The sequence below is a fragment of the Acipenser ruthenus genome, chromosome 20 (genome assembly GCF_902713425.1).
Source record: "Acipenser ruthenus chromosome 20, fAciRut3.2 maternal haplotype, whole genome shotgun sequence".
In the NCBI taxonomy this organism is placed as follows: domain Eukaryota; kingdom Metazoa; phylum Chordata; class Actinopteri; order Acipenseriformes; family Acipenseridae; genus Acipenser; species Acipenser ruthenus.
Window position 1 is genome coordinate 19725750 of NC_081208.1, and position 22667 is coordinate 19748416.

The following is a 22667-nucleotide window of genomic DNA, read 5'->3' on the forward strand; positions in this document are numbered from 1 at the left end:
TTCAGACAGTCCTCACAGAACACTGTGCAGACACTTTAGTGCCTTATATTACATTCAGCTGACAACACATGCACAGTATTACTGTAGGCAGGCCCTGTACAGTTCATCATTCATTAAAGATACTGGATCTATGCAGGTTGCAGGTGGTTTGCAGCACAGATTGACTCCTAAAATTGTAACTGACAGCACACTAAGCCAGCCTGCAAAGCGAGGGCCAAACAGTGCTGTATAGATTACATCATGAACTTTGAGAGTTCTTGATAGCACAGAGGAAATAACCAATGATAGCCCTTTAATTGGACAATTCTTTCAGCATCAAAATCTTCAGTGTCTCGCAATCCTGTCAAATTCCACATTACTCTATAAATCAAGGATGACACGCATGAGATGTATTTGGCTCTATGTTGTTTTCTCTGAAATTGCAGTTACTTCTTTGGTTTCCTATATAAGCCCAGCCACCTGTGTGTGAGTATAAGATGAAGATAAGTGCAAATGCTAGTCACGGTGGGCTTAGATGTGTGTAAGTTAACAACCCACCAGGAATGAAGCGTGTTCAGTCTGAAATGCCTGTAACTCTGAAAATTGTAACAGTAATTTCTATAAAGAGTCAATGATGAATGTATGGATACTGTATAAATAAACGCTGTACCCTCCATTAACATGAGGAATAACAATAACAAAATAACCATGTTGGTGTTTAACTGGTAGCATTCCCAGCATCTACTCTACAGCTATGGCCAAAAGTTTAGCATCACTCTATAGAACTAGCTAATTCTGCTTCACAAAGGTCGAATGAAACCTGCTGAATAATGTGACTTAAATATTAAATTGCATACCATTTTGTAGTTGTCCATATACTTAAAGAAAAACTGACAAAAATTGAAAAATGTGACATTTCGAAATCTAACATGAAATACTGTACTGCTGTCATGGCTTCCGGTAGACTTTTGCAATATCATTTTGTAGTGTCTTTGATTACATGATGTTAAATAAAATAACTAAATTATGTCCATATAGATTTCATTTTTATTTAAATATGTCTCAATCCTAAAATTCCTGGTGATCCAAAACTTTTGGCCATAGCTCTCCTTATCTGTTACAGCAAGCAGGAACCCTGTTTCCAGTTTCAAGTGTTGTTAATGGTTGACTGGTCAGGTAGTACATGTGGCGTCCATGGCGACTGAGGTTCTACTGTACAAGTGGATCCCGATAGATTTTTGGTGGATCTTCGGGCAAATCTGAACAAGCGTCAACACAGAAGCATAGCATAGTTTTAACAGGGTTGATTGCGTATTTAAAAAATATAATTCCTGACAATGAATACATACAATGAAAAATGACATTCATTCCAAACAGTAAATACCACTAATAACTGTACTCTGGCTTCTATACATCAGTAACCAGAGCAACAAGCTTTCTTAATGCATTGGTTCGTAGTGTACAGTTACGAGTTTGTGCTTTGTGGTGCAAGTTACAAAAGATGGGGGAGGGCCTTCTGTGCCTTCCAGGAGTACTGATTTGCATGAAAATATCCCAGGTTCAAAGAAGGCGAAGCTGGCATCAAAGCATAACATTAACGAAAGGGGGAGATGGAATTTGCTGTTACGTTTTCAGCACTGACCAACCTGCAGTCGAAAAAGCGTGGAAAGCTTTCTGATCAAATTCTCGAGGTTGCAACATCTTTTGAGCCTGAGCTGGAAAAATTGTCAAAACCAAAGTATGCAAAGTTCACACTAAACTTTAGGCAAAACGGGGCACCTTTGTATACTTGACGAAGATGTTTCTTTAATTTTAATAAATTTAAATGTTCATTGTTACTTTTATGGGGTGATTTCTATTGGACAAAAATACACAGCAGCTTTCAGAACTTTCTTTTCCTCGGATAAAAGCAGGGGACAGCTTTAGCTTTTCCCACAAAAGATGCCACCAGCCTCATTAATGCGGCCATGCAACACCGGAGAGCAGGCAGAATCTCTCAGCTTAACCTGGGTGACATCCTAATGGGCTGAACTGGTATTTAAAACTATGCCCTGCTTCAGGAGAGCTATGAAAGCCTAGTTCCCATACAGTGTCAAAAGAAATTGGCTTGGTTTCTTGTTTTTTGTTATCGTAAGAGGATTCATAAATCTTACCTGTCATGCATTTCCTTTTGTTACTTAAGTCTCACATATGGAGTTTTGAATAAAACACGTTATAACAAACACACATTTGCAATGCTAGGTTAATGAGAGTTCTGTTTGCATGCTTTAATTTCAAGTAGCCTTGCCCATTCCTCATCTGACATATCTGCATAGAATATGAAACGTGATTGTGTAACCAATTACTGAATCAACAACATTAATGACAAAACCAAATGCCCAGCTAACTTTAAACACTGACATTTTCTCAGTAAATCAGTTACAATGTATACCGGGCCGTAGCCAGCCATGAAAAATAAAAGAGGAACTTGCCCGTGCTCCCCCCACTACTAAAATGTTTCTAACTGAAGAAAAAAGATATAAGGACATTATTATATGTTGTTTATTTAAATAAAAAAAAAAAGTTTAGTTAACATTTTTTTTTTCCTGAATAAGATACTATTATAGAATTTTCAGTATAAAAGAAAATAAGAAATGTAGCAATGCCAGACACTATATTTAGTTTTAAATCCTAATCTATCAAACAAATCATTTTAACAGTGATGCCATTATCCAAATACAGAGAAGACAGAGGGTTTGCACACAAAGTTTTGTGTAATATTAATTATAAAACCACATTCAGGAATGTAATTAGCTTAAGCGGGTTGACAAGACGGAGAGAGTGTAGCTGCGTAAGCACATCATAACCAATGAGAGTTGCAGCTCGAGCTTTTCGGCTGACCATTCGATTTGATAGGCTGTTTGGCTGTGTTCTGATTTATACTCATGAATATGCATCTGACTTCTATTAATGTGATTGGCCAGCTGCGAGGCTCCTTGCAAACCACAGCCCTATGAACTCGATACAACCCTCAGTGTCAATCACACACTGTCTGAAATAAACTTTCAAGTATCACACTTACTTCAAATGCAAAAAAGGATGAATGCATTTTTATTTGCAGCAAAGCAACGTCTAAAAGGGCCTAAATAAATAATTAGTATGATTTTAACCGTGGCACATGCCTCTGGTGCCTCATAGCTGGCTACGGCATTGGTATACAGCTGCACTATACAGATAACGGGACTATTCAATTAATCTAAGTAGTGGATGACTCGAACACAGCCACCGTTTAAACATTAAAATAGGACCAAACCTGGCATTTTAAAGATTGTACTTTTAATGGTTAAAACAATGGCAGTATTTTGATCCGCCACCTTTTAGATCATTTGAATAGACCCCATTATGTTAAAAGCCTAAAGTTACAGTTTTAACTGGTGTGAATTCTGAGCATCCCTATAAACAAACTGTGCATCTAATACTCTCAAGTCCTTTTAGGAGGGATACAAGCCAAAGATATAGGAAAGGGAGGTCTGACTAAGTTTCTTAAAGGGAGGTCCCACTCGCTGACTCAGAGTAACACCTATAGACAATGCGTTCATGATCACTGGGAAATCCACTTGAGAGGCTGCAGTGATCGGGTCGGAAGGAATATGTTGCGTCTGGAGGATGCAATGGGAAAAAGCCGAAGATGCTAAAAATGACTCATAATAGGGGCTTTTACAAAAAAAGAAAAGAAAAAAAACCCAGAAAAAAACAGCAAAACCTCAAGGTACAAAATGTTCCCAGTTTAGAACAGTGCTCCAGACAGGTCACATGGTGGAGAGGGTAAACCCAGCTGTCTGAGGTTCTGTCTTACATGCCAGAGCAGTTAATGCATGCAGTATCTCTGACTCACAAGCACAGAGATCCAACAATCTTTAAAGGGGTAGTGCACAATAGTACCCCTACTGCATAAGCAACTTATCAGAAAGACTACTCTTGGACAAGTAAATAAAAAGTTTCAGTGCTGTAGGTAGTAGCATGCAAGTAAACAAACCAGACAGCCATGAAGGTCTGGTTCGGGATGAAGTAGAGTGCACAGAAGGGTAAACAACGTAGAAAACAGGTCACCCGAATAAACTGAATGTGATTACAGGACACCGAAGCTGTAAGATACAGTAAAAATACTGCCATTTCAGATGTCAACATCAATTCAGAATGATTCAGAAGCAACTAGGGAGTTATTCTTTAATATTTTTTGGAAGTAAAATGTGCCTCGTATTTCAAAGTATCAGCATGTTTTATGTTTACATCCTGTCTGCTGATTTTGTCCTGGAATATTTGCTCTTTACTACAAATGAACTTGTAATAACCTGGGCTTAAGTTTAACTATCCATCAATTATCTCTATAGTTCTCATGGAAATGTACCAAGAAAGTGAATTATCCCTCCACAACGAAGGGCAGCTTGTATATCACTTCATGGTATGTACAGAATTTGCCAATATTATGCTATATATCTTTGATTACAGAAAAGTCACTATTAATTATTCAGTCATTTAGACTCAACCGGTTTTGACAGTTCTGGCCTTCAAAAACCAACTGGCACTTTCAAATAATTTTTTGTTTATTTTACAAATGGAGTTTTCCAAATGATCGCAGTTAAAAGTACAGTAGCACACACTGATTTACTTGTTATACAAATGGAATCCCTAACCTAACGCTGCACTTGCTTGTGCAAGTCAGTTTAGAGCAATATAACAGATCTGACATGCTTTTATATATGACACCCCCAAGCTGGAGAAGAGATTTCTTTCAACGTAGCCCTCAAAAACAATCCAAAGCCGTGCAGACTCTCCCTGAGGTAGCGCACAGTCTGTTGACAGAGTTCAGTAGATTTTGAAGACCTTCACCAATTCCTAGAAGCAAAAGCTGATCATCTATCTGAAAGATACGGTCAGTGCAGACATACTGTGTGAAAATGCTGCAATAGTTTTTCATATACACCTGGTTGACACCAATGGTGTCAGCTGACATTAAGTATTAGATTGCCACAACCGTATCCTGTGTTTGAATAAACTAGGTCTTTCCGGGATAAAGAGTAAGTAGCGGGGATCCAAAAAATATAACATTATCCGTCCCCACGTGTTGCTACAACTTTTAAATAAATGTACCTGGAATTTTTCTTTTCATTGTTAACATCCTGACAACTTCTTACACTTATAACTTAAAAAAAAAACACATAACAAATGGTTTGGCTTTTAAGTTCCGTACCACATCATGGATCGTTATTCCTGTGTTACCTGTTTGACAATTTGGTCAATAATCCTTGCACTATCAGTGCACTAGAGCGGCCATTTTGAAAAGACTTTAAAGTTTTAAGTGTAGAAAGTTGTCAGGATGTTAACAATGAAAAGGAAAATTACAGGTACATTATTTAAAAAGTTGTAGCAACACATGGGGACATGTAACGCTATATTTTTTGGAACCCCACTACTTACTCTAAGAAAAATACAACCTGCATTCAAATGCATTGCAATGAGAAGCCATAGCTTTTTGGTTTACTTGTTTTCTTTGTTATCAAATTTGCAACAAAACATGTGTAATGTATGCTTTTCTGTGAAGTTTCTTTGGAGAGGAAAGGCTTGGTGGTGCAGTGGGCTCATTCATTAGCCTTTAAACTGGGTTCAGCTCAGATCACAAGTAAAATAGGTCTGCGGGTCTCAACCAGACATTAGTCTACAAAAACAGCCACACAACTGTCAGTTTCTGCTTGAGAGAGGCCCAGGAGTGAATGCCAGGCAGGAGGCGTTGAGATCCAGACTGAGATGCGCTGGCAGAGCTGTAGAGCCTGGAGTGCAACATGTGGTCCTTTTTTTGGAGGGGTTAAATAACGTGACAATGTAAAATTGCCAAACAAAAGTTCACCTTGAGGTAAAAGTCAGCACACAGTACAGTAACATGTCTCTGCATGTAGCTTTTGCAAACATATCAGCATGAATCAAACAAAAATGTCCTTAAGTTTCCTATAGAAACCTGAAGAGAAATCAGGTGTTGGGCAGTGTGTTCCACAAAGAACTCCCCAAACAACCTAAAAAATATAGTTAACAATTGAAAAGATTTAATGTTTAGTGTAATGTCTTTATTTGGCTCTGTTGGCCACGTGCTCTCTGCTTAAAATGTGCTCTCTGCTACAGTATAAACCTTTCATAAATGGTAAGGTAAGCTCTTTTGGGCTTTCATAAAATATACCCAACACATTCACATCTATATGGAAAAGTACTTTACACCGATCTGGGAGAAGAAAAATCAAACAAAATACTGATTGAAAGCAGGGTCACCAGCTACACAACATGGTATTAAAGGGAGGTCTCATTCACATTGTATTGATCTTGCCTGAATTCTTCTCCCCAGGTTAATTACAGTATGAACCTTCTTTCTATCTTGGTATCCCCTTCCTTTTTCAGTTTGTGTAAACATATGTACAGTACATCCTTGTGACAGAGATTGAATGATTCTTGGTGTAGATAACCCTCCCGACCTGCGAGGTAGCTGCATGAAGGGAACAGAATACCCTGGACTAAATGGCATAACAGTTTATTCCCAGGGTTAGGTGGAAGTTGGCCATCTAGAAAGGGGGCAAAGCTAAGGTTATACAAACTCAATGACCCAGACGGGGTGATGTTATAAAAAGGGGACATAGTGATGTGAGCTGTTCCTTTGTGAATGGTTACATTAAAGAACCTGTGCTGTGAAACGCGAGTGTTTTGTTTGTCATTAATAATACTGTTTGTAATTATTTGGATGGCTAACACGATCCAGAGTTGTCGCCAAAGGCCAGTACTAAACCTGAATCAACAAAACTGCACTTTTGTTGTCACTAAAGAACTGTATTCACCACGAGCACTAGAGCATACACTGTGGACTGGTGTTTGTGTTTGTGTGGGTGAACTGAACTGAAACGGGACTGTATTCAGGGGAAACCCACGGATTATAAATAAGCAATAGACGCCGCTGTATTGCTTCATTACCATTGTTATTGTTTACTGCTGTTAGCCCTCAAGCATTGGATTATACAATTAAACCTTCATTGCACCTGGGTTATCGTTGTTATTGATTACCTGCACACTGTTAACCACTTTGACACAATCCTCTAATGAGATCTTGTTCACTGCCAGAAGACAAAGGAATTTTACTGGAAAAGGATGTAGTAGTTTGGTCGAGAATGTTGTGCTCGAGCATAATATGCTCAGTATGCAAAACCATGACACCCACTGACCAAAGTCAAGAGACAGAGGTGGTAAACTAAAATCTCTCCACCAGCTTTCCAATGCACCCTCCTGCTTTTTGCCTCTCTGCAACATGATTTCCATACTGTGTGTATGTGTGGCATTAAAGCCTGATTAAACCTGATTTTAAATTTCAAAACGTAACCTCATTATTTTGACCATTAACCCTTTGCGGTCCATTGTCGGACTGGGTCCATTGCAATTATTCCTCACAGGTCCTTTGTCGGACTGGGTCCGACATCATTATAGCAACGCAATAAACGGGTGTCTAGTCGTTTTTTCTCCGGAAAAAGCCGAAAAAACCATTCAATTGCCGAGTGGGAGCGACAGGAGCCGAAACAAGTCAAAAAAAAAAAAAAAAAGGAGTCTCTCATGATTAGTCATACATGGTATCAGGTATCAGATAACGGGGCGGTCGTAAGTAAACAAGTTGGCTGACTGAATCAGCGCACAGAAAACATGGACATTTGCAGAGCTTTTTTGAGATGTTATAGTAATAAAATAATGACTTGGATCGCATTATTGAGGAGTTTGGTGATAAAACAAGTGATCCGGAGATGATCGATCGGTATGTACGACTATTATTATTATTATTATTATTTATTTCTTACATAGGTGAACGCTATAGCAAACGAAAGGGTGGGGCGGGGCTGGAGATGCCTAGTGAGTGCTTTGTTGATATGCAGGGCTATTTAAACCCGTTTGACTGTGAAAAAAAATACTTTTAAACAGCGCGTCTAAAATTAACTGCGCGTGTGAAAATTAATTAGACCTGGCGTGCCTGACGCGCAATTAATAAATGGACCGCAAAGGGTTAAAAAGCACTATGTTGAACACTATACATAGTGTTAAACAGGGTTGAACCACTGCAATCAAGGGGGGGAATTCCCAGCTGTGACTGGGTTGAACCACTGCAATCAAGGGGGGGGGGGGGGATTCCCAGCTGTGACTCACTGAGCAAGTAATCAGTCTTTTATCCCTGGTCCTATCTGACTACAATATAACCTCAAAACAGAGAGTCAATTTCATTCACAGAGCTGGAATGGAACCTGTCCTCTGGGGCTCTAGCTGACTCATTTAACAGGGAGATCTACCGTCTATTGAGAGAGGAGTGCAACCAAGCTATGTGTTCCACCATTAATATATTTTAAAAAATGCATTGGTTTGCTGTAACCTGCACCAGTCATCACTTTAACCCCTATCCAAATATTCCCACACTGGAGTATTGTATTTTGGTTCTCTGGTCACATGTCTCACCACACTGTTCTTGCATTGATACTAATTACAAAAATGCAATACAGTACAAGGTCGCATATCCGACCCACTGTGAACTGGGGTATAGGTGGTTATGTGAAAAAGTCGGATTTGCGAACATGTATATAAAAAGCATTTACACATCCATAAATAGGCTACTGAACAAAAACAACACGCAAACTGCTTTAAACATGGGGACATTTTTTGCTTTAAAAGTAAACAAACGTAAACAAGATTAATTAGGCTACAAATACTCAGTGTTGCTATGTAGTTTGCTATAAGCCATCTCCACGTAAGCGCTTTTTGTGTTTATGAAGCTTGCTTTGTTTAATTCAAATGCATTTAAAAGCTACCAATATCTGCAACCAAGACTCCATCATATAAACACATTGCACAAAAAAAAAAAGCTTTCTCGACTGGTGTACTGAAACGTCACTGCTACACGCAGCTGACTGACACACGCACACAGCCCGCCTCTCTTAAAGGGGAACTCACCAAAAGGCTGATTGCTATAACGTTTTCTTTCTGTTTCCATCGCGGAAGCTGCATTTGCTGCCAATGCCATTACTCTTGTAGCCTACTTTTTATATTTATTTATTTATTTAGCAAGACGGTTAATTGATCAGGCGGTTATGTGATGGTCGAATATGAGATGAGGATGGCGGTAGGTTGCAAATAAGTGTGTTGGAAGACATCTATTAGAGTTTCCTTAGTCATCCAAGTTGTCTGGAAGTTGTCTGTCAAGACATCTTAAGAATGGTCAGCTCATATTTTGTACATGTTGCTTCATAATGAAATCCACATTTTCTATTAATTCCAGGAAATGTGTGCTTAACTCTGCGAAGTGCAATGGGACGGTTGTGATGGTGCTGAAATAAATAGCGCGTCCCTGTTATCCAATGTTAACAAACACAGTGCCAATCTGTCAAACTGAGCACCTTTAGCACTGTTAGGCCAACGTTTTGACTAGGGCCTTAAATCAGTGTAATGTTGCCTCCATTATTATTACAAAACCCTACATGCCACAGCTACCACCAAAAATCGCACACGGTTTCCAGTCCCTATATTTTTGTTAAGCACCTTGAAATTTCTTACAGTTCATCTCAAACTGGAACTAATAAGAAGTGCAGGCTGACCACAAAACACAGAAACTTTTAGTGGACAGGGAGAATAAAGAGCATCAGTGGGTACAGCTCAATAGCCTAGCATGCAGATAACTCCCCCAGCTGGGAGTACTTATAAAACATCACAAAGGGATCAAATCTTCCAAGTGGATACAACAATGGTACCCCATAAGATGAAGTATTGTTTTTGTTGTTTTCCCAAAAGCTAGGGCTCTGCTGGCTGAGCTAAAGGAAGGGCTCACTCCTGGTAGGAGTTTCTTATTAGCCTAGAAATTACATTTCCCCCACAGGTTAATACTTGCCCACACAAGCTCCTAACAGCAGCCGCATATAGGGTTTCGAGTTCTGGATATTCAAGAATTACAGCTACTTTCACTCCCTCGAGGGCGGCCACTTCCCACTATCAAGGCTAATCCAGGCCAGAAATGAGCAATTTTTACTGTTTTTGTCTGGAGTGCATTCATCAACTGTGGTGGCATGCCCAGGTTAACGACTGTACAGCACCTGACCTTTTAAATATCAGAAAACTGTTATGCTGCCAGAACGCAGGGGGGGGGGGGGGGGGGGGGGTGTCACATACAGTGAGCACCAAAACAACTATGAAGTCTTTATTCAGAGAAGCACAGAAACACTAACATTGAAATGGGAAAATAACAACCAGTATAATAAAGAATTCCAAGTGATGTAATGAGATATTACCTATCAAGGAGCAATTAGAGCTATTAGTATCATAAAACATTGGTCACCATGACCTACATCTACTGTACTGTAAAGAATGACATACAAACTGACAAATTCTGCCTTTTTTAAACAAAATGCAGATTAGACAACAGTCTAGTTTCTCCATATGTACCTCTCAATAATTTGAGGTAAGAATGTTGTCAGAGTTTTCTCACAATTGGAGATGAGTGGGTCTCTAGTTATAGAGTGCTATAAATTCACATCCTGTCTGACACATAATGGGAACCCTCATAGTTTCCTATGGGCAGAAGGTAGGGTCCTATTACCTGTAACACAGGAAGTGAACTGTAGCATTGTGGGAAGAAAAGTGGAAAGAAGTCTGGAAAACAAAATGACCAACAGCAAAAGAAAGGGGCTTAAGTTGTTACTTATTTCAATGTAAACGCACAATACGGTAAAAAACAGAACGTATTATCAGTGTGTGGTAATAATTAAAGGGTAAATAGCTTCAAATGTCATTTTAATTGTATGGTGTTTGTCGTCACTCTGAGCAGTTCTGTAGTCTGTTACTCCCATACTGAATTGTTGCGCTTGTCTGGTGTATCCGGGACTGCCTTCCTTATTCCATTCAAATCATCAATGAAGCAGTCAGAATGAAATGGTAAGGGAAAGGGAAAATAAAAAGATCATTAAAATGGGTTTCGTAGCTACTTGTTATATTATAAAAAATAAAATAAAAAATTCTAGAATGGAAGAAAACACTTTAAATGAAAATGTAAAGTGATTGTAACCATTTTCCACAGTGCTTTGTAGATGTGAAAATCATCTTGTCTGGTTCAACATCCTATCTCAGCAGTCTGCCCCTGTTCCCTCAAGCAATCCTCGCTGTTTCCATAACACTCCAGTGTCTGGGGAGAGCTGAGCACAACAATTACAAGAAACATCTGGTTCACTTTATATAGATATCGCTTGGCCCACATTTACACATCTCCACAGAGACAGTAAACTGGAGCATATTTAAATCATAGCTCTACGCAGACAGATGTGTTCTTATTACTCCAAATAAAATGACAGCAAATACTACACACACACTCGCTAGTGGCGTGTCTTTGAACAGCTTTGCCTTGCCTTACGGAGTGGAACTGAGATCAATTTAAATGTTGGAGCGATTAGCACTGGAACTCCCAGGAAGACTAATTTTGTGTGTCACATGAGACGTTTATATGGCATTTTACTGGTGTTTGCGCATGGAAAAAATAAACAAACAACAAAACTGTACAGTAAACAATTTTCTGACACATACGGTACACTGTTAATAATCATTACTTAGATTTTTTAAATGCAATACATTATGGAGAACTGTAGGATTTTTAAACAACAATCTAGAACAATTTCTTATTTATTTTATTCCAAAAAACAGACTTAAAAAAAAAGTTAAAGCTTAGATATTTAAAGATAGAAAAGGACCCCTGTTTCAAAACTACCTATCAGCCACAGGGGTCGCTGGTGCACGGTGAACCATGGATTCCCCTGTCGGCCTTAAGCCCTCCCTACCCGGGCGGCGCTCGGCCAATTGTGCGCCGCCCCTAGGAACCCCCGGTCATGGTCGGCAATGACATAGCCTGGATTCGAACCTGCGATCTCCAGGCTATACGGTGCATCCTGCACTCCACGCAGAGTGCCTTTACTGGATGCGCCACTCGGAATCCCCTCATGTACCATATTTAATTTCTTTCCTGTTTAATATTTAATTTTCTGTGCTCTTTCAATTATTTTCTACGGTATGTTTTCTGCTTAGATCATTATTTACCTGCATATAACTATACATGGTATACAATGTCCCTTTTCAACCACAAAGATTTTTTGAAGAGAAGTGGATTTAGAAAAGACCACTCAGGTCAGGTGTTAGTCTCTATACAACATGACAGGTTCAAAGAGGACAGACATGACAGCTCCCTAGCAGTCATTTCTAAAACCACCTCAATGCAGTTTTTAGAAAAGCGCGTACATCACAGGATAAGAAACATGATGAGAATGTAGCTGATCTAGTGAGCAGTGTGAAGTGGAAACGCAATTTTTTAGAGTTGACATTTAGTTAATCTGGTTGTTGATTAAATAATACATATGGTAAAATGTTAAGGTCAATTAACACTGATCTATGAAGGACACAAGTTAAAGGTGAAAACATCACCATATACGAATCCAGTTACTGTTGGCAGCAATCCTGCTTTTAAAGCCAACAGCCAAAGCATACGGAAATCATTCCTTGTTTATAGTTTTGACTATTCATTCAAATAAAGATCACATTTAAATAGAATGAATCTACACATACTTTTTAACTACCCTGAAGAGTAGCTTCAAATGTCATTATTACCATTTATTTTGAAATTCCCCTCACTGTTTAATGGGGTTTGCAATCATTCTGAGAGGTTCTGGGTTCTGTTGCTCCAATATTGACACATTCAATTTTTCTCTCAATCTGTTTTTTTTTTTTTTTTAATTTAGGTGTGTTCAATTATAATTAAATTTTTCTCCCAATTTGGAATGCCCAATCGCTTTTGCAGCAATTCCCCACATGGCTCAGGAGACCTGAAGATTCAGTGGGTGTCCTCCGATCCCATAACCAAGCCAGTTTCCTTTTTCACCCAGGAACTCAAGAGTGGATGTCAGCGAGCTACCGACCTCTGGAGGACAAAGGCCAGCCCTGCAGGTGTCCGCACTGAGCTCACTGGGTGCTTGGGAAGCAGGGATCGCTGTAGTGCGATACGGAGAAACAGTCCCTGATGGTTTTACCTCCCTAACCCACAGGAGAGCTTGAGCCAATGCAACACTCCCTTCACAGTCTCCAGAGAAGACCGGCCTACCTCGCACAGCTAGGACACAAACCTGCGCTGTATGACTCACCCTGTCGCTGCACTTCTACCAGTTGAACCACTCGGGGGATCCCCTCTCAATCGGCTTTTTAACTTGCCTTGAGCTTGTCCGGAGACTCCTAAATGCAGGGGTTGAACAGACTCATTCATTCCATTCAAATCATGTGATGGTGTGAACCCACTCTCTCTCTATCTGTATAGAATAGAATAGGTGGGGATGGCAGACTTAAAACCTTTAGAAGTATTTATGCTGCAATTTGCTTTTGCCTTTGATTAAAATCAGTGCTTTAAAAAAAATGCTACTAGCCAGTGTATTTTGCTGTTACCTAGGACACCAGACAATATAATTTCGCCAACAGGCAGTGTATTTTTAGAATCTTGTTCGCAATCATAAATTCCTAAACATTACTTTTAGTCATAAAGGATAACAGCCAAAAAGCAGAGCAAGACATAATCTGTTCACTTGTATTTACTTTTTTATATATTTTCACCGTCACCACTGACAGTTTGTATATGTAACCCAGTTTATGATAAATGACTTAATTAGCGAGGAAAGACTTGGTACTTCATGGCTGGGTTGTAGCTTTATTAATATTTTGTTTAGTTACCTTTAAGGAACTGGAAACAGCTACTTTTGGTGTAAATTGGCTGTATCTCACATGAATGGTTGAGTCTAGAACATTCAGGAAACATAGAAGTACTAAAATGAAACTGGTAAAAGACAAACTTTGAATTGATACCATATACAAGCAGTATCTCCTTGTTTTAAGTCAGTGTCAGTCACGATGAGACGGCATGCAGATCTGACAAACAAGGATAAAAGGGCGGATAGTAGGTGCTTGGTTGGCAGGTGCTTTTGTCTTCACATCTGCACAGACTGCTGCTGATTCACAAAGAACAGACTCAAGAATCCAGAAAGCAACCATAGGCATTGCCTCGAAAACCAATCCATATATTGTACAATCTTTTTGGGTAATTACACTGTGTAACAATTATTATTATTTTTTTTTTTGTTCCTGGGTAGTAAATGTTATTTCCTAATTGCTTATGCCTCAAAAGTATAGAAAATGGCTATTATTCCCCACAAACTTTGCTTTTGTGACCAGGACAGCGATACTTTGAAATTTACCTATTTTCCAGAACATTCCAGATAGATTCAGTGCTGAGTAAACTTGGAGTAACTTCTAGAACTTTCTAGAACTTTCCAGTAATATAAATAGTAGTATAAATACAGGGGCCTTAAGCCCACCAGTTCAGTTTAGTTCCAGCTGCCTAAGTGGATACATATCTGCATTTTTCTGAGATGGCATCAAGGTCATAGGAGACTTCAAAATGGTGGCATTCCTGATGGGTCTCCAAGGCGGTTTTACCAAGTTTCCCTACTATCTTTGCCTTTGGGACAGCAGGGACACCAAGGCGCACTACAACAGGCAGGACTGGCCACAGCGGACTGAGTTCTCTGTGGGGAGGAACAACGTCAAGTGGCAGCCACTGGTGGACCCCCGGAAGGTGCTGATGCCACCACTGCACATCAAATTGGGCCTTATGAAACAATTTGTCAGAGCTCTAGATAAGGAGTCGGCAGCCTTCAAGTACCTTCAAGACTTCTTCCCTAAGCTGTCTGAGGCAAAGGTCAAAGCCGGTGTCTTCGTCGGACCACAGATAAAGAAGATCCTGGAGTGCAATGAATTCCCCAAGAAGCTCACTAGTAAGGAGAAAGCGGCTTGGAACAGCTTTGTCGCAGTGGTTCGGGGCTTCCTGGGCAATCACAAGGCCGAAAACTATGTGGAGCTGGTTGAGACTCTGGTGAAGAACTACAGCACAATGGGCTGTAGGATGTCCCTCAAAGTCCATATCCTTGATGCTCATCTTGATAAATTCAAGGAGAACATGGGAGCGTACTCGGAGGAGCAAGACGGCCGCTTCCACCAGGATATACTGGACTTTGAACGCCGCTACCAGGGTCAGTATAACGAGAACATGATGGGAGACTACATTTGGGGGCTGATTCGTGAAAGTGATTTACAGTATAACCGTAAATCTCGAAAAACTACTCACTTCTAAATCTTCTGTAGTCATTTTTGTATTACTTTAGTATAAATACATGTTAATTTGGATTCATATGTTGTTTTTTCTGACGAAAAGACACAAATTCGCCCATTTTCTCATTGGAAATAGGTACATTTCAAAATATCACTGTCCTGGTCACAAAAGCAAAGTTAGTGGGGAATAATAGCCATTTTCTATACTGTTGAGGCATAAGCAATTAGGAAATAACACTTACTACCCAGGAACAAAAATTGTGTTACATAGTGTTATTTATCTTTTTCATGTAGCCCCACCGATATAAATTAAGAATAAGCATGTATTTTTTCATTGATGATAGTAGTTTCCCTAATAACGGTATGAAATATAAATATACTGTAATTAAACCTAAATTAAAACATCGGAATTCAGAAAATTACTGACAACATTTAACTGAGACATTGCCTTATATTGGTCAGCACCACTGTTAAAATTAAGCATTGTAGTGCACAGACAGTATCTCTCTGCTTGGATTATATATATATATCTCTATATATATATATATCACGGCTGAGGTTCATTTTGCCCTTTTAAAACACAGACCCAGACACCAGAATTGCACTTTAGCACTTTTATTTACCGACAAACTCCCACATGGAGCACTAACTGAACTTTCTCCATCCTAACTACACACTGGATGGCTAAGCCATTTACCAGTAAAACATAAACACTTTTACACATGCAAAGGTTTCACACAGTACCTTCTGTTACTGACAGCCTCTTGCCTTCACACCGACTGCAGACTGCTCAGAACAAACATTTCTGCCCTGTTAAATACCTGCCTGCTAATCACAGCCAGGTGACATTCATTAATTTTTAGAGCCAGATGTACCTCATCCTGGCTCATTCCCGTGGCATTCTGGGTAATGTAGTATTTAAGCCCCTCTTGGACTACATTTGTTTCTCCTCCTCCCTCTAGTCTGCATATACAGCTTTATATATATATATATATATATATATATATATATATATATATATATATATATATTAGGGGTGCACCGATAAAGATTTTCTTGGCTGATACCAATAGCCGATGGTTATCTACCCATATTGATCGATACAGATAGGATTCTGATAATAATAGTACAGGTGAGCTATTGAAAAACTACCAGAACAAGACACAGAGCCTATATTTACACTGTTTTATAATTATAAATGTTAAAAAATGAACAAATATCGTTTACGTTGTATTTATGACACAAATTGTCATAATTGTAAATTTCAGGTTACAAAATTCAATCAAACTTTTTACTTAACAAAAGACGGCACAGTAATCAATTACAACTTAAAAATGCTGCCGAATACACCCGCAACCAATGCAGACTAAGCAAGATAAACAAAAATTACAAAAGGCCATTTTGAAGCACATTGTGTAATAATAATAATAATAATAATAATAATAATAATAATAATGTAACGACCAATGAGACTGCGCTAACTAAGAGGACTTGTTTTGCTGTTCAGATGCGGAGAGTCTTAAATATTCAAAGAAGAGAGCTTTTTTAAAAAGCAGCACAATAATATTCTACTCGCAGTTCATTGTTGGATTTAATGTAGCATCAAGTCTGTTCTGCTGCACACAACTCAGCTATCCTATTGTTGTCTTCAGATATATAAAAAAAAAAAAAAAATCCAAACCCCGCTCTTTTGAGACATATTTACTGCAGGTTGATGCACATTACACAGCACTGCGAGTAAAATGACTGTCGCAGTGTTCTTGTGTCATTAGTATAGTAAGTGCGCCTGACCAAACATTACATTTTGTGCTGGAAGAAATTAAAGCATGAATATCGGTGTACATTATCGGCTAAAATAACAAAAACTGCTGATCGCCAATTGTGTTTTTTTCCCTTATACAGTGGTTTGCAGAAGTATTCACCCCCCTGCAAAGTTTTCACATTTTGTTGGCACCTGAGCGTACTCCACAGCGCTTTCAAATTGGACTTTACATTCAGAATCTACACAAACTACACCACATTGATAAAGTTAAAAAATGCATATAGAATATAGATAAGTAATATTTACAGAGAAAAATAGATTAATCTCAGTTGCATAAGTATTCAACCCCTTTGCTAGTGCAGCCCAAAATCAGCTCAGGTGCAAATTATTTGTTTGAAAGGTCACAAAATTAGAGAAATGGTTTCAGCCTCTGTGTACTCAAAGTGGTTTAACGTGTAAATAATTTCCCTCAGGTATATAAAGACTTTCAAGCTGCAACTCACATAGTGATCCAACAAAGCAACCATGAAGACCAAGGAGCTTTTAAAACAAGTCAGGGATAAAGTGGTAGAGAGGCACAGAGCAGGAGAAGGGTACAAGAAAATTTCAAAGGCGCTGATTATCCCTCTCAGCACAGTGAAGTTCATCATTAAGAAGTGGAAGATGCATCATACCACCCAGACTACCCAGATCAGGTCGTCCTCCCAAACCGAGCAGCTGGGAAAGCAGGAAACTGGTTCGGGATGTCACTCTGAAGCCAACAATGACTGAGACATCTGCAAAGTTCTGCGTCTGAGATGGGAGTCAGTGTTCACACATCAACAATAAGCCGGTGCCTACAAAAAGCTGGCCTGTATGGACGGGTGGCAAGAAAGAAGCCATTACTCAAAAAGCCTCATCTTAAAGCACGAATGGAGTTTGTGAAAAAGCATGTAGATGATACTGCAGACATGTGGAAAAAGGTTTTGTGGTCAGATGAGACCAAAATTGAACTTTTTGGCCTAAATGAAAAGCGTTATGGTTGGTGCAAACCCAACACTGCACCCAGTCAACCCAACATCTTATCCTCCTGACACACTCCTGCCCTTGCAATGTCTGTTTATTGGTCTCGCTGGGTTGAGCATACAATAATCTCTTTAACAGTAATAAAACAAAACAGGGGTTATGCACTGGCTTCGCAGCAAAACCTGTATCTAAATATAAATATAAAAAAATCCCCTCATCCACAATGAAAGCAATTGTTAGAAACCTCCATCCGCACAGCAGGCTTACATCAGCCTGAGAACTGACTATACAGTATGACATAGACACAAAAAACAAAACATGAAGGCGAAAGCATGCACTGAGCAACTTCAGATCTGAGTGTATAACTCCTGTGGCTTCAAAAGAGCTCTCCGAATCATGTCTTACCTCCAAGTACAGCAGTGTTAAACCTGCCCCCTGGTAAGAAACTGCCTCAAATAATAAATAACACATTGGGGGGGGGGGGGGGGGGGGTACCAGATGTACTTCGAAGTTAGACATGATTCTGAGAGCTCTATCGAGACCACAGAGGTGCATCTCAAAAGTCATCAGGATGTGAGGACTGAAACAGAAATGTATATACATAGTGAATCTAAACAAAAAGATGTGTTAGTTAAGATAAATCTTATATTTCATACGTACCAAGTTTTGCTTTAAACCATTACATTATACCCAGCTGTAAAAATAAAATATTATGCTGTATGTTCTGGGATTTAAAATGTTAGTGCCCCCAACACTTAGTTTTTTTGGTTTGTTTTTTTACGTCCTTACTGTGTAAGTTGCTCTCTCCTGTACTCTGTGCATTGTTGCAAATGTCTTTTCAGACACAAATCCCTAAACTAAAACTCACAGCAACAAGTGTCCATGTGAAAGACTGGATCACTACAAGCCACTGCATAGACTGTGAGGCCCATTCACAAAGCTTTAACCCCAGAGTTATTTAAAGACTTGTTCTGATGACTGAACAAGTTTTAAAAAATAATTTAAATCAATTAAGAAAACACGGTGTGAAATGGTGAATAACATTAAATGTTACTGAATCAAATCAAATTACATAAATTACCTGCTTCTGGATTGAATCTTTATAAAATAAAGAAAGTTCGTCCGGCAGAAAGACCTTTTGACTGACAAAATCGCATTCGGCAGGGATATGCATCCCCATTTCGTTAGTTTGATGCTTATCGGACTATGTGGTAGATTAAGGTCTATCTCCAGCACTTACCTCTAGACACATACTCCTAATAAACATTCACATAGTTTATACCATACAGTACAGTTACCAAGAGATAAGATACAAACAATTTATTTTATTTCAAATACATAACATTTGAAGGAAGCGCATAAGTCCTTAAGTGCAGGGCCATGAAACTTGAAGAGGTGTGAGGGGTGAACAAACACAGATAAGCACAGGTCTGTTTTCCTTCTTCTTTCAACACTCCCTGGAGAGAGTTGCTTCCAGCCCAATGTTGCATGCCACTCGCTGGTAACTTCTGTGGTTCCATTTATGTCGAAGACAACGGGACACTGTCTGGATTGAAGCCATCCTCAGTTATGATTTACAAAACCATTGCAAATATTTTCCACCTATGCTTAATACAGTGAAAGCGAACATGCGTGCAGACAGAGTTAATGGAGATACAAATATAAACCAGCTGGATTAAATACCGGCAGAATCCCACAGGACGTCAGATGTAGTCGCATCAAGACAGAATGTATTTTATTGTTTAAAATTCAGGATCGGTTTCAGAGAGATCTAAAAGTTCAGGGGCAGCAGAGATCAGGATTCCTTTGATGTACAGGGACAGATGAATGAAAGCAGAAGAACTGAAGGCGTTTTAGCACATCCAGACTGCTTCCTTATGAGACATCCTCACCTCTCTTTCAATGTACTTTGCACACCATTTTAAAAACAAAGAAAAGCCAAATACAAAGTAAAATTAATAATAAGCATTACTTCAAAACAAATCTATGTATTTTGCAGTACAGTTATATTTGGTATGTATTGTGAACATGTTTTGTTGGAAAACTGGAATTCCAGCAACTACAGATGCAAACATATCATCGATTATTGATCAGCATTGTTTTTATTTTGCGAGCCTCAACTAAACATTAATTCATTAATTGTCCTTGTGCCCTATTTTTAGCCATATATATATATATATATATATATATAGTTAATTAATACTCCAATTGTTCTTTTAGGAAATGATTTACTGATTGAGCTGTGCGAGAATGCAATGTCCATACAGCTCCAGAGTGATAGTACTGTGTAATGTAAGTGATGTAGCAGATGTATTGCATTTAGATACTTAAAAAAACATATTTAGTTAATTTACAGTTAATTGTGAAATATAGTTTAATTTGTACCACCTTATAGAGATTTTAGAATAGTACTGTAGACCAATTTCTCATCCTTGATCCAGGCAGAGTCCTTCACTTCAGCACACAAGTGAATTCCCTTCTGACCACACAACAACATGCTAGAAAGCTCTCAGGCGATCTGTGGTCGGGTCTTGCGGATGGTAAGAGGTGGCGAAAGAAAGAAACTGTGTTCAGATGATAGCTGGTGGCAGCCTTGACTCTGACTACCTCTTTCAGATGTTGGGGATGCTTTTTTTTGCTTGTTTGTTTGTTGGTTTTTAATCTGGAATTTGTTAGAATAATGAAGAAACAAACAATGCCACAGAAGAGAGGAATGTAAGTTAAATGTCAACTTGCAGACAGCTGTACGGAAATTGCTTCCATTTGGACAATATTAAGAGAAAACGCTGCTCACATGCAAATCATCACACTTGCGCCCTGGCAGAGTTCTGGCACAAACGAAATATCGCCCTCTGCTGATCCATATATATATAAATGAATATACACACACACACATATATACAGAGGTATACAGTGCCTATATCCTCACCCCCTTTCAAAATGTTCACCTTTTGTTGCCTTATAGCCTGGAATTAAAATGCATTAAAATCGTTTTTTTTTTTCATTTATCTACACATCCTACCCCACAACTTCCAAATGAAAAAAATATTCTAGAAAAAATTAATTAAAAATAAAAACTGAAATAGCTTGGTTGGATAAGTGTTCACCCCCTTCGTAATAGCAATCCTAAATTAGCTCAGGTGTAACCAATCGTCTTCAAAATCACACACCAAGTTAAGTGGCCTCCACCTGCGTTAAATTGTAGTGATTCACATGATTTCAGGATAAATTCAGTGGAAGGTGTATGGCACCACAAAGACCCTGCCTAGGTCAGGCCGTCCCTCCAAACTGGATGACCAAGCAAGAAGGAGACTGATCAGAGAGGCTACCAAGAGGCCAATGGCAACTTTGCAAGAGCTACGGGCTTTTATGGCCAAGACTGGTCAAAGTGTGCATGTGACAACAATATCCCAAGCACTCCACAAATCTGGCCTGTATGGTAGGGTGGCAAGAAGGAAGCCATTACTCAAGAAAGCCCACCTTGAATTCCGTTTGAAGTAAGCAAAAAAACACTCAGGAGATTCTGTAGCCATGTGGCAAAACATTTTGTGGTCTGACGAAACTAAAATTGAACTTTTTGGCCTAAATGCAAAGCGTTATGGTTGGTGCAAACCCAACACAGCGCATCAGCCAAAGAACACCATCCCTACTGTGAAGCATGGTGGTGGCAGCATCATGTTATGGGGATGTTTCTCATCGGCAGGGACTGGGGCACTTGTCAGGATAGGAGGGAAAATGAATGGAGCAAAGTACAGAGAAGTCCTTGAGGAAAACCTGCTGCCCTCTGCAAGAAAGATGAAACTGGGCCAGAAGTTCGCCTTTCAGCATGACAACGACACAAAGCACACAGCCAAAGCTACACTGGAGTGGCTAAGGAACAAAAAGGTAAATGTCCTTGAGTGGCCCAGTCAGAGTCCCGAGCTAAATCCAATCGAAAATTTGTGGAATGACTTGAAGATTGCTGTCCATCAACGCTCCCCAAGGAACTTGACAGAGCTTGAACAGTTTTGTAAAGAAGAATGTTCAAATATTGCCAAATCTAGGTGTGCAAAGTTGGTAGAGACCTATCCCAACAGACTCACAGCTGTAATTGCTGCCAAAGGTGCTTCCAGGGGGGGTGGAGACTTATGATCTTTCAGTTTTATATTTTTAAAATATAATTTTTTTCTCAATAAAACATTTTTTCCCCCTTAACAGTGTGGAGTATGGTGTGTAGATAAGTGGAAAAAAATCCTCATTTAAATGCATGAAACACTGAGGCACTGACACAACATATATAAGAACATAAGAAGAACATAAGAAAGTTTACAAACGAGAGGAGGCCATTCAGCCCATCTTGCTCGTTTGGTTGCTAGCAGCTTATTGATCCCAGAATCTCATCAAGCAGCTTCTTGAAGGATCTCAGGGTGTCAGCTTCAACAACATTACTGGGGAGTTGGTTCGAGACCCTCACAATTCTCTATGTGTGTGTATATATATATATTGTAAAAGACTGACCCTCGCTCGGGTTCGTTGCCCCTTTAAAAATACGACCCAGCACACAGAAGTGGATTTTTCAAGCACGTTTGCGCTATTTTTTTTAATAAACACAACAAAACAAATACAAAGCAAAACAAACAACTAGCTCCTCTTGGAGCGCTAACTCAACTTTCAGGAATCCCCTTCCTAACACGGGACAGCTAAGCTGTTTTCCCGTCTTCAC

At 39.2% G+C, this 22667-nt stretch overlaps 1 protein-coding gene and 1 long non-coding RNA gene across 3 annotated transcripts in view; both read right to left on the reverse strand.

Annotated features, from left to right (window-relative positions):
• LOC117425775 (protein BANP-like) overlaps positions 1 to 22667 on the reverse strand; it is a 111903-nt gene that overhangs the window by 15249 nt on the left and 73987 nt on the right. The gene's annotated exons all lie outside the window — the stretch shown is intronic.
• Positions 10465 to 16088, reverse strand: LOC131698903 (uncharacterized). The gene is made up of 4 exons (XR_009307897.1): positions 15943 to 16088; positions 13188 to 13275; positions 11075 to 11201; positions 10465 to 10901 (listed from the first exon to the last, which is right to left on the reverse strand). It is a non-coding gene; the product is annotated as an uncharacterized LOC131698903 (long non-coding RNA).